The following is a 12,908-nucleotide window of genomic DNA, read 5'->3' as shown; positions in this document are numbered from 1 at the left end:
GTTTTGCCGAGGCTACTCCAGTCTTTTTATCCATGTCCATCTTCCAGTTCACAAATTTATTTAAAAGTTACACACTTTTCGAACTAGGGGCATTGTGTAGCGACCGTGTTCCGAAGATCGATGTTAGGATGATCTAAGGACTGACTGGCTGAACTGTGAGAACGTACTGAATGGATTGGATGATGCTAGAAAGAGCTGATCAGAGTTCGAAGGACTTTCCGTGGGTGGATGGGAGAACTTGGATCGGCGCTTGATTAGTAGCGACTGAGCGGAACCATGTACCCGATTAAAGCTAGGAACGGATCTGTTTTTGAGCCAAACAAAGCTCCATCAGTCGGTCTTACGCTCGGGTTATTGGACAGGCCGTTCGGTTTGTTGAAACTCAGGATGTTCGGACAACTCGATGAAAATCCAGGCAAAGCGGAATGTTCGGACAGCTATGGTCGGATCCGGACAAGTGTTGTTGGATTCGGACAAGACGGTTGAGCTGGTCGGCTAGACAGCGATTGTCGGAAATCAGACAAGGCGGTTAAGTCTGCCGGCTAAGCTGTGATGAGCTGATTTAGTAGTATCAGTCTGATTCGGACAAGGCGGTTAGAGTTGTCGACTGGATCAGTCAGCTCTAGCTCGAGTTTTGTCTAAGTAAAACTGGCGGGAACAGTTAAAGTCCGAAAAGGGGGAAAACTCGCGCTGGAACGCTTTGGAGCGCGGGGTGGCGGTTACGGACTTAAGGACCGCGAGTAAAATGAGCGGGGATGGTTAACTTGGCAGTTTTTCGGGCCTAAACCGCCCAACTGCCCATTTTAATCGTCTCCTTTGCCTTATTTTGCCATTGCTGTACGGGAAACAGAAGGGAGAACCAGAGAGAAACTCCGAAGGAGAAAAGTCCGATTAAGAGAGAGAGTTTTCGATATTTGGCTGGATTGATCAAGTCCGAGTCAAGAACGATCGTCTGTGGGGTGAATCCGACTGTCTGAACGTTCGAAGATCCGACGGAAACCGCTCAAGAGGTGTCAGAAGAGACCGAATCAAACAGAACAAACCGACTCTAAGAAAAAGGTGAGTGCGTGACCGTAGTCTAACGTATTGAATCGTAGTCTGATTGATAGGAATGTTCTGTGTACTGATTGCTTGTCTAATTCGAATTATCTGCTAAGTTCTGGCTTGGTCCGAACAGTCGGTTCCTTCCATCGACGCATCTGGATCAGATCATGCGCCTAGAGCCGTATTGGCCTGCTAGGGCTTGACTGAATCTGATGGCGCTTTGGCTTGGAACGATTGGGTCGGCTAAGTAACTGACTGATGATAAGCATGTCCGTTTATTGACTGATTGACTCGATTGCTTTACTTGGCTGAGTGGGACGGAATGACCGCTCTCACTAAGCAAACTGTTGCTTATGCCTCCTTGTTTGGATGCAGATCAGGACCAGACCCGAAAGGGTAAAGACATAGCTTGAACGCGAGACAAGGGCAGGAAGGAAGGATGGTGGGTTTGGGTAGATATAGGACGAGATTAACATGTAATAGCCTATAGCGAACTGACTTGTTAACTCGAACCTCAGATTATCTATTCAAATCGTATTATGCTTTACTTGACTGTCTGAAAAAGAACTAAAACTCTGAAATAATTCTAAGTAAGGAAAAATTTGAAAACGGCCCAAGTCTGATCGAGGAAGTCGAGCCAGACTCGTACTGGTGTTACGAAAAAAATGGGTCGGGTCCTTTCAAGTGGTATCAGAACGGAGTCGAGTTCTAGGACAATCTAAGTATAGTGGGTTATTGGGGCAAACCATCCTTCCAAGCCTGACGTCTCGTGGTAAATTCTGTGTACCGAGTCCTGATCCCAAGTTAGTTTTGACTAACTTGCATGTGATCTGTTTGCAGATGGCAAAAAGTAACCGTAACGCAAGAAGGACTGTGAATGAGACCGCTGAGGGGTCTGCGAGCAACGTGGCCAGGAATGAAGCTGGTACGGAAGAGGCTCGGAATGCTGCTCAGAATGCAGCGAATTTGAACAATGCTGCAGCGGCTGGTGCTGCTGCTGGAGCTGCTGCTGCTCCGGTGGGATTGGAAGCCGTTTTGGCTATTTTGGCGCAAGTCTTGGCAAGATTGCCTGCTGCGGCGGCACCTCCAGTGGCTCCACCTGTTGTGGAGGAAGTGGAGAACGTGATGCCGGATGGAGAAGAGGCACACGTTGCTAGGAATCCGTCTTACCTCAAGGTTTTGGACCACATGCAGAAACTGGGAACGAAGTTCTTTTCTGGTGGTTCCAAACCAAAGGAAGCAGATCAATGGATTGACAGGATAGGGCGGAACTTTAAGTCGATCCGTTGTCCTCTTGCTTACAAGAAGGACATTGCTGTCCACTACTTGGACGGTGATGCACACCTCTGGTGGCGAGGTGTAGCGGCTCGGATTGGTGCAGAGCATTGCACATGGGCCAACTTTAAGACTGAATTCCGTGGGAAGTATTTTCCGCCGGAAGCATTTGACCAGCTCGAAGGAGCTTTCCTCAGACTGGAACAGGGAACTATGACTGTGAGGGAGTATGAAGCGGAATTCAACAGCCTCAAGAAGTATGCTGGGCGTGAGGCCGAGTCGGAAATCTCCTTGGTCCGCAAATTCATGCGCGGACTCAGGGTTGATCTCCGAACTCGTTGTAAAATCCGCAACTATGATACTGTGGCCGAGCTGGTGGAAAAGGCCGCAGAACAGGAAGCTGGAATCAGTGAGGAAGCCAAGGTGTTTGGCACAGTGGCGCATGTCCATCCTGGTAAGCATGCGGGAAAGAATCAAAAGCCGGTGAAGGCTGGCTCTTCCAGCAAGCCGAATGCAACAGGTCGCAGTGCGTGTTCGACTTGCGGGAAGATGCACTCTGGTGTCTGCCGTGCTGCTACGGGAGCTTGTCACCGTTGCGGAAGTATGGACCACAAGGTGCGTGATTGCCCTGAGGAAGACCTAAGGCTGAAGAGCCAAAACAAGGGTACTGGGGAACGTGTGTGCTACAACTGCGGCGAAACGGGGCACTACAAGAATCAGTGTCCGAAGGATGCACAATCTGCTGGGAAGCGTCCGAGTGATGGGCCTCATCCGGCGGCAAAGAGGCAGGCCATCATGCCGCGGGTGTACACAATCGGTGATGAGTCAATGGACCCAAGCACGTCTCGTCCGATCACTGGTGAGTCATCCTATCTCTCACTTTTGCCTTAAGAATTTCTGTGTGAAATTGCTTGCTTGTAGAGTAGGTCCTTAGTGTTCCGAGTGAATATGTAGGGACCTTAGTCATGGGTGGAGTGGCAACCCATGTTCTGTTTGATTCCGGTGCATCTCACTGCTTTGTGCAACCGAGATGATTGGAATTGGGGAATTCCAAAAAGAACCAGAAGAAGAAGTAAGAGTGGTTCGGGCAGCTGGTGGTCAGATCATGTACACTTCAGGGAAAATCCGAAACGTCTCTGTGATGATCGGAGGAGTGAACATGCCAGCCGACTTGGTCGTTTGTCCAGTGAAATCATACGATGTGATCCTTGGAATGGATTGGCTGAGTAAATACAAGGCACATCTTGATTGTCATCGTGGCCGAGTTCAGTTTGAGATAGGCAATGGGAAGCTTGTCTATCAAGGGGTCAGACCGACCAATGGGAGTCTGATCATTTCAGCACTTCAAGCAGAAAGAATGCTAGAAAAAGGATGTGAGGCTTATCTGGCTTCAATCACAACTGTGGAAGTCGGACCTGATACTGAGTTGGAAGGGATTCCGATTGTAAAGGAGTATGATGACGTGTTCGAATCCTTGGTAGGATTACCACCGGACCGTGCTGATCCTTTCACGATTGAGCTTGAGCCGGGCACAAAGCCAATCTCGAAAGCTCCATACCGGATGGCTCCGGCTGAAATGGCAGAACTTAAGAAACAGTTGGATGAACTGATGGAGAAAGGGTTTGTGCGCCCAAGCAGTTCACCTTGGGGCGCACCGGTTCTGTTCGTGAAGAAGAAAGATGGTAGCTTCAGGCTATGCATTGACTACAGGGGAATTAACAGAGTCACAGTGAAGAACAAGTACCCTCTTCCAAGGATAGACGAGCTATTGGACCAACTCTGAGGTGCTACTTGTTCCTCCAAGATTGATTTAGGTTCGGGATACCATCAGATCCCGATTGCTGAAGAGGATGTCCGTAAGACAGCCTTCAGATCGAGATATGGCCACTATGAGTTTGTGGTCATGCCCTTCGGATTGACCAACGCCCCTGCAGCCTTTATGAAGATGATGAATAACGTTTTCAGAGATTACCTGGATGAATTCGTTATAGTCTTCATAGACGACATCTTGATTTACTCAAAGAATCAGGAAGAGCACAAGGACCATCTGAGAAAGGTTTTGGACAAGCTGCGGGAACATAAGTTGTTCGCCAAGCTCAGCAAATGCAGTTTTTGGCAAAGAGAAATTGGTTTCTTGGGTCATGTGGTCTCGGACAAGGGAGTGTCTGTGGACCAAGAGAAGATCAAGGCCATTGCGGATTGGCGCAGACCAAGGAACGCAACTGAGATCAGGAGTTTTCTCGGACTGGCTGGATACTACCGACGGTTTGTTAAGGGATTTTCCAGCATGGCTCAACCATTGACAAAGTTGACCGGGAAAGATGTTCAGTTTGTGTGGACATAAGGCTGTGCTGTGAGTTTCAGCAAACTCAAGATGATGTTGACGACTACTCCAGTATTGGCTCTTCCAATGGACAACGAGCCATACGTGGTGTACACAGATGCATCCAAAGTTGGACTTGGGTGCGTATTGATGCAGCAAGGAAAAGTGATCGCGTATGCTTCTAGACAGCTAAGGAAACACGAAGGGAACTACCCAACACACGACTTAGAGATGGCTGCTGTCGTGTTTGCCCTGAAGATATGGCGGTCATATCTCTATGGTGCTAAGGTCCAAGTCTTCACGGACCATAAGAGCTTGAAGTATATCTTTACTCAACCAGAGCTGAACCTTAGACAGAGGCGTTGGATGGAACTGGTTGCAGATTACGACTTGGATATTGCCTACCATCCGGGAAAGGCAAATCTGGTCGCGGATGCCTTGAGCCGGAAGAGAGTAGCTTCGGCTTCAGAGAAAGACATGGAGGAATTGGTTCACATGGTTGGAACCTTACGATTAGCTGCCTTGACTGACGAATTGGAACCGTTGGGTCTTGGTGCAGCGGATCAGGCGGACTTGTTGTCCCGAGTTCGCCTTGCACAGGAAAAGGATGAGGATCTGATCAAAGCTTCCAAGAACGAGAAGACAGAGTATCAGACTTCAAACAATGGGACAATTCTGGTTAATGGCCGAGTGTGCGTTCCTAACGACAAAGGATTGCGGGATGAGATCCTAAAGGAGGCACATCAGTCAAAGTTTTCGATACATCCAGGAGCCAATAAGATGTATCGAGACTTGAAGAGATACTATCATTGGGTTGGAATGAAGCGGGATGTTGCAAAATGGGTAGCTGGGTGCCAAATCTGCCAAATGGTTAAGGCAGAAAATCAAGTTCCGAGTGGACTACTTCAGAGTTTACCCATCCCAGAATGGCCTTGGGATAAGATCACGATGGACTTCGTGACTGGCTTGCCCATCAGGAACGGCAAGGACGCTATCTGGGTGATAGTGGACAGATTGACCAAGTCCGCACACTTCTTGGCTATCAACAAAACAGACAATGCAGCGGTGCTAGCCAAGTTGTACGTGGAACAGATCGTCAGACTTCATGGAGTTCCGGTAAGCATAGTGTCAGACCGAGACTCCAAGTTTTATTCGGCCTTCTGGAGAGCTATGCAGAAGTCGATGGGGACCAAGGTCCATATGAGTACAGCATATCATCCGCAAACGGATGGACAATCAGAGAGGACAATCCGAACACTTGAAGACTTACTGCGATCTTGTGTTCTGGATTGGGGAGACAAATGGGATCAGTACTTGCATCTGGCTGAGTTTTCCTACAACAACAGCTATCACGCAAGCATTGGAATGTCGCCTTACGAGGCATTGTACGGACGTCCGTGTAGGACACCGCTATGCTGGACCCAAGTGGGGGAGCGCAGCATATTTGGCCGAGATTTTGTGGAAGAGACAACTGAAAGAATCCGAGTCTTGAAACTGAAGATGAAAGAGTCTCAGGATAGACAGAAGAGTTATGCAGACAGACGCAGAAAAGACCTTGAGTTCGAAGTAGGAGACATGGTATATCTCAAAACCGTCACCTACAAAGGAAAGGACCGATCCTCAAAGAATGCTAAGCTAAGTCCAAGATACATGGGACCGTACAAGATCCTGGAAAGGATTGGAAAGGTCGCCTACAAACTGGAACTGCCCTCATCGATGGCTCAGTTTCATAACGTGTTCCATGTATCTTTGCTGCGAAAATGCATAAGGAATCAAGACAATGTGGTTCCTGAACCACCATCTGACTTGAGAGAGAACCTTACTGTGGAGGGACGACCAGTCCGGATCATTGGTAGAAAAACCAAGCCTGAAGGCAGAAAGAATATCAAAATGATTCAAGTCGTTTGGGACTGCGATGGAGAGGAAGAAACGACTTGGGAGCCAGAGGCGAGAATGAAAGTTGAGTTTCCAAAGTGGTTTGACAAACTCACAGAAGATTCAGGAAGAAAGACTCGAGGACGAGTCTAAGCCAAGTGGGGGAGAACTTGTAGCGACCGTGTTCCGAAGATCGATGTTAGGATGATCTAAGGACTGACTGGCTGAACTGTGAGAACGTACTGAATGGATTGGATGATGCTAGAAAGAGCTGATCAGAGTTCGAAGGACTTTCCGTGGGTGGATGGGAGAACTTGGATCGGCGCTTGATTAGTAGCGACTGAGCGGAACCATGTACCCGATTAAAGCTAGGAACGGATCTGTTTTTGAGCCAAACAAAGCTCCATCAGTCGGTTTTACGCTCGGGTTATTGGACAGGCCGTTCGGTTTGTTGAAACTCAGGATGTTCGGACAACTCGATGAAAATCCAGGCAAAGCGGAATGTTCGGACAGCTATGGTCGGATCCGGACAAGTGTTGTTGGATTCGGACAAGACGGTTGAGCTGGTCGGCTAGACAGCGATTGTCGGAAATCAGACAAGGCGGTTAAGTCTGCCGGCTAAGCTGTGATGAGCTGATTTAGTAGTATCAGTCTGATTCGGACAAGGCGGTTAGAGTTGTCGACTGGATCAGTCAGCTCTAGCTCGAGTTTTGTCTAAGTAAAACTGGCGGGAACAGTTAAAGTCCGAAAAGGGGAAAAACTCGCGCTGGAACGCTTTGGAGCGCGGGGTGGCGGTTACGGACTTAAGGGCCGCGAGTAAAATGAGCGGGGATGGTTAACTTGGCAGTTTTTCGGGCCTAAACCGCCCAACTGCCCATTTTAATCGTCTTCTTTGCCTTATTTTGCCATTGTTGTACGGGAAACAGAAGGGAGAACCAGAGAGAAACTACGAAGGAGAAAAGTCCGATTAAGAGAGAGAGTTTTCGATATTTGGCTGGATTGATCAAGTCCGAGTCAAGAACGATCGTCTGTGGGGTGAATCCGACTGTCTGAACGTTCGAAGATCCGACGGAAACCGCTCAAGAGGTGTCAGAAGAGACCGAATCAAACAGAACAAACCGACTCTAAGAAAAAGGTGAGTGCGTGACCGTAGTCTAACGTATTGAATCGTAGTCTGATTGATAGGAATGTTCTGTGTACTGATTGCTTGTCTAATTCGAATTATCTGCTAAGTTCTGGCTTGGTCCGAACAGTCGGTTCCTTCCATCGACGCATCTGGATCAGATCATGCGCCTAGAGCCGTATTGGCCTGCTAGGGCTTGACTGAATCTGATGGCGCTTTGGCTTGGAACGATTGGGTCGGCTAAGTAACTGACTGATGATAAGCATGTCCGTTTATTGACTGATTGACTCGATTGCTTTACTTGGCTGAGTGGGACGGGATGACCGCTCTCACTAAGCAAACTGTTGCTTATGCCTCCTTGTTTGGATGCAGATCAGGACCAGACCCGAAAGGGTAAAGACATAGCTTGAACGCGAGACAAGGGCAGGAAGGAAGGATGGTGGGTTTGGGTAGATATAGGACGAGATTAACATGTAATCGCCTATAGCGAACTGACTTGTTAACTCGAACCTCAGATTATCTATTCAAATCGTATTATGCTTTACTTGACTGTCTGAAAAAGAACTAAAACCCTGAAATAATTCTAAGTAAGGAAAAATTTGAAAACGGCCCAAGTCTGATCGAGGAAGTCGAGCCAGACTCGTACTGGTGTTACGAAAAAAATGGGTCGGGTCCTTTCACATTGCCCCGCGACATAGTTCTTGTTTTATCTCAATATTTGTTGGGGTTATTGTAGTTGTGAATTTTGCGTTTTGAGTTGTTTTTCAAGTTTTTTTATTGTTATAAGGTTAGAGTTGTGATTATGAACTGTGTATGCATTGTTCTCCAGTTATGAAGGACTAAACTGTGTAAGTAATGTGATTGATATAGTTTGTGGTGTTGTTTGCTGTGTCACTGAGACTTATTGTTTGTTTGTCTTTTTAATTTGTTTCTTGTATTGTTGAGAGTACATAAATTATAATAAAGTTGTTGAGAGTACAGTTTTTGGATAGTTTTTCTCCAGTTTAGTTGTGTAAGTTTGGTGTATTAAGTAATAATTTTTATTATCATGATTATGTTTATTATATGTTTTTATTTTATTTTTAAACTTGTTGCTCTTACCAAACCTTTAAAACAAATACATGAAGACTTGTAGAAATAACTATAAAATAAGTGACATTTATGAGTATTTGGGCATTAATGAGTTTTAAACGAATTTATGTATTTCTCGTAAGAAGACAATAGCATTGGGCTGTTGACATTGGCCATGTAAGATATTTTTATAAGACAAGAAGACTGAGCATGTGGAGATGTTGTTGCCGTCTTTGTGTCTGTCGGGATTGTCTCTTGTATCTACTGGTATGACTGTGTTTGTTTATCTTTTATTTGAAGGGTAATATGTAAAAAAAATCATTGTTAGTAGTATTTATCAGAGTTCGTAATTTACTCTGTTTTTTTGTTTAGGTAATTTCACTGATCTTGGTTGTCGTCTTCGTCTTCTTCGTTGCGAAAATAAGTTTGTAAATTATTAAATAACTGGTCGTGTAGTTGTATTTGTTTAGTTGACTCGATATATGTGTCGTTGAGTTTTAGTTGAGTTTATTGGTTTGGTATATTTGTTTTGAAGTTTATTTTTAAGATTAGACAAAAGAAAGAGGTCATTAATGATTCGTCTTTTTTGGAAGAACAAAACTTGGGTTTAAAGAAGGAAAAAAAAATATTAAACTAAAAAAAAGGAAAATAGCTTTAAAGAAGACGTCGCCCGTTAACCAAATAAAAGAACATGATCTTTGTTTCATCAATTAGGTTTTAAGAATCCTATTGAAATTTGATGTCAGGAAGCTGCTCAAAAATAATTCATAGCGTTACATACAGGTTCGAGCTACGTTCTGCATCGGTACGTTGCTCAGTTGCTTCATCATATCCCTCATCCGCAACAGGATCCTCCGGAACAATATCGGGAACGCAAAAGATCTTCCGAGACATCATTTGGAAATACATCCGAACTTTTTCTTATGAATGTAGCATTGTAGTATCAGAACAGACATAACAGTCAAATGCTGGCTTTACTTTTTATTGAATCTTGCAATATACTTGCTCTGATAAGGGGACTAGAGATAAATAAAAAATGTTTAAGGTAAAGGGACTATCTCAATGTTAAAGTTTATGTTTGGTTTTACAATTTTCACGTGAGATGGCATTGCCTGGAAGCACAACTTCTTGAAAATATTCCACTACTGAAGAGACTACAAATGATGTCTGAAGCAAGGATTGGCCACCTGATGCATGTGTTGAAGCCAGAGAGATGTGCTGACTTGGTTATGCCACTCTTTTAAACTGTCTAAAAGCAGAATGGGACCAAACTCATTGTCAGTTTTGCCACTCTCTTACACGCTACGGAGATATGAACAACAAAATGTATGTACCTTTTCTTGGTTGTACTTCTTCCTTATAGCAACGAGGGTGCTTCCACTGGTGTTAAGCTGCAAATCCTACATTGCAAGTACTGTGTTTTTAAGGGCAGGCGTCTCATATCTGGTGTAGTGCTTCAGAGTTGGGTTCTGTATAGTAATAGCATTCACATAAGCAAAACTATCTTCCTCCAAAGCAATTTCACAGTAGTCAAGAAATGTGGGCTCACCCAAGGATGGTTAGATTGGTCAAGCGTCCATCTTGCTAAAAAAACAGCTGAGGCAGCTATTAAGGACGGCATGAGCCTTAGAAAACTATATTCCACAACAGTCAATACTGCAACATAGTTTGCTAAGTACTCCATCTCAATATGGGGAACCTGTGTACGTACCAAACAAAAAAAGAACTTCAGATGTTTCTGCTTTGTAACTTTTTGGTTTACTAGAGAAATACTAGTGAATAAACTCACCTTGTCAAATGCTTGAGCTGCTTGAATGAACCGCCTGAAACATAGAAGAAGAAAATGACTTTATACATATAGCGTTTTAGTGTTTTACCTGAGAAACGTTTTGGTGGTGGGAACTGATAACCGAAAGTGCAGAAACTTCTAAACTTGAATCTCCATGCTCAGCAACTGAAAACAAGTTTCTCTGTTCAAATGCTCTTGGATATATATATATATATTCCGAAGTTGCTCACATTCTGTTCCTAATCTTGAGACAACTCAACTATGCATTTATCTGCAATTGGAAATATTCATATATATATTCCCAAGAAGCGTGTATAGAGATAGACGAACCTTTGATGGGATCGAGCTCCAAAGCAGATACCTTGACACCAATGGCGGAATCAAGATGCTTTAAGAAGAAGATTAGCTGTTCACAAGCCGATGCAGATTATTGTCATCGCCATCAGACATGGCTTGATTTCGTTTGGAGAAGGTTAAATCGAAATTGGATTTGAAAGCATAGAATTGGAGACTCAAACTTAACAAACAAAGCTTCCTATCTTTTCTTTGGGCTATGAAGAAGGAGAAGAAGAAGCGATGGAGATCACGTTCTTTTATTTGGTTAACGGCGACGCCATCTTTAAAGCTATTTTCCTTTCTTTTAGTTTCAATATTGGTTTATCCTAATCCTAAGTCGCAATTTGATTGGTTTTAATAAAATAGGTGAATTTGAGAGTTCACCATCGGGGTGAACCAAGTTTTGTTCTTTTTGGAATTCTAGTTTTTGGTGTTTTGATTATTTGGGTTGTTGTGGTTTCTTTTAAGCCGTAAAATAAATGTTTGTGTAAATTAATTTGATAAGTAAGAGAGATAAATAAACTACCACATATATTGGGTAGAAAATATTTTTGATTATTGACGTTAGCACAATATAGATAATAATATAAAGGGAATTGTGTGTTGATTGTTTTTTACGGATCAATGAGGAGATGAATAACGACTCGAGTTGTTTCTTTGGTAAGGTCAGAGCCCTGGACAGAACGGATTTCCCCAACCACATCTTCGAGTTTAAATATCAGTTATGATATCAAAACATAATATAAACTCAGATGCAATATGATAATATATCTGGGAGTTCTAGGTTTGTGTTCGCAATCACTTGAAAATTGTCGAACAGTCTAATTATGACTGGAGATTGATCTCAGGAGCACCCGTGATGACTTCATCAATAATAGTTGGTGAGATGAAACGAATGAGGAATGGATGATCAGTTATCTTGTACATGCTTGAGCACCTAGCAACCTCAAAACGATCGACTTTCACAATGGAACCGACTTTCAAAGATGGCATGTAATGATTAGCACGTCCGGCGGGAATAAACCCATGAATCACGGAATCTGCAAATAATATTATTCAACAAAGAATCAAGAAATCAATTAAAAACAATTATATTAAATAAGTGTGATAAATCGAAGATTAACTTAACTTTTCATCAAGGAAGAGAACCGTGATTCCCATAAACTCACTGTCTTTCTCGAAGTTCAGGGAATCCCAGAAGCGAGCAGGTTAGAGACTATGCTCTGACTACTACGACCAAGACGGAGAGACTCGAAGGTTGAGTGACGGACGCCAGGGACGCCGGTTTGAGGAACTGGAGGGGCAGAGAGAGACATTTTCTAGAAGATGGTTAAAGCTAAGAGGAATCAATGAGTTTTGTGGAGATGCAGATTGGGTTCATCAAATATGAGAATTATATATATAGGGTTTACAGAAGGGCTACAAATCAGGAACATTTATGATCAAGCGATTTAAGATGGAGAGATGAAGAGTTCACCGATGAAAAAATAGATTACGAACTGACACATGGCGCAACTCTGTAACTCAGACTTGTCTAAGACAATGATGAAAAGAACCCTAACTCATGTTAAACGAAGACAGTTTACAATATAGAAAAACTATAATTGTTGCTTTTTTCATTTAACGTGATGAATCTCATTTAAAAATGAAACTCATAATACACTTGTAGGCCCGGCCCACAGAGAAAATCAAAGAAGCAAGGGTTTCTTCATAAATATATATTAGTTTCGGCCATCAATGTACAAAGTATCATTTAGTTTAGTGGTATAAATTTTGGTGTTTATATCTCAATAACCCGGGTTTGAGCCATGGGCTTGACACTTTTTCACACTTTTTAAATGTGGAGCCCACAAAATACTGACGTGGCGCGCTGAGAAGAGAGCAAAAACTCAATCATTATAATATAGATTTCCAAACATAAGCTGTATATTCACCTAATTAACCCTATAAAATATATCTAAAAATGAATCTAAAGATAACTCATTAAAGCCGCTCTCGAGGGGATGACGAAGGCAATTTCCAGATCTAGCTTCTGGTGACGTAGATCCTTCATCTCGACGGACTCTACTCTT

General features: G+C 43.7%; 1 long non-coding RNA gene across 2 annotated transcripts; it reads right to left on the bottom strand.

The window, feature by feature from the left end:
- Window positions 1–9,666: 9,666 nt before the first annotated feature.
- On the bottom strand, window positions 9,667–11,159 carry LOC111209648. Of its 2 annotated transcripts, XR_007328876.1 has the most exons (6): window positions 10,831–11,149; window positions 10,731–10,771; window positions 10,501–10,665; window positions 10,261–10,410; window positions 10,046–10,180; window positions 9,667–9,960 (listed from the first exon to the last, which is right to left on the bottom strand). It is a non-coding gene; the product is annotated as an uncharacterized LOC111209648 (long non-coding RNA). The 2 variants fall into 2 exon arrangements; XR_002661080.2 differs by lacking the exon at window positions 10,731–10,771 and having other exon boundaries at window positions 10,831–11,159.
- Between the last annotated feature and the right edge of the window lie 1,749 nt (window positions 11,160–12,908).

This window comes from Brassica napus, chromosome C9 (genome assembly GCF_020379485.1).
Source record: "Brassica napus cultivar Da-Ae chromosome C9, Da-Ae, whole genome shotgun sequence".
NCBI classification, from domain to species: domain Eukaryota; kingdom Viridiplantae; phylum Streptophyta; class Magnoliopsida; order Brassicales; family Brassicaceae; genus Brassica; species Brassica napus.
This window is presented reverse-complemented; position numbering and strand designations above follow the sequence as displayed.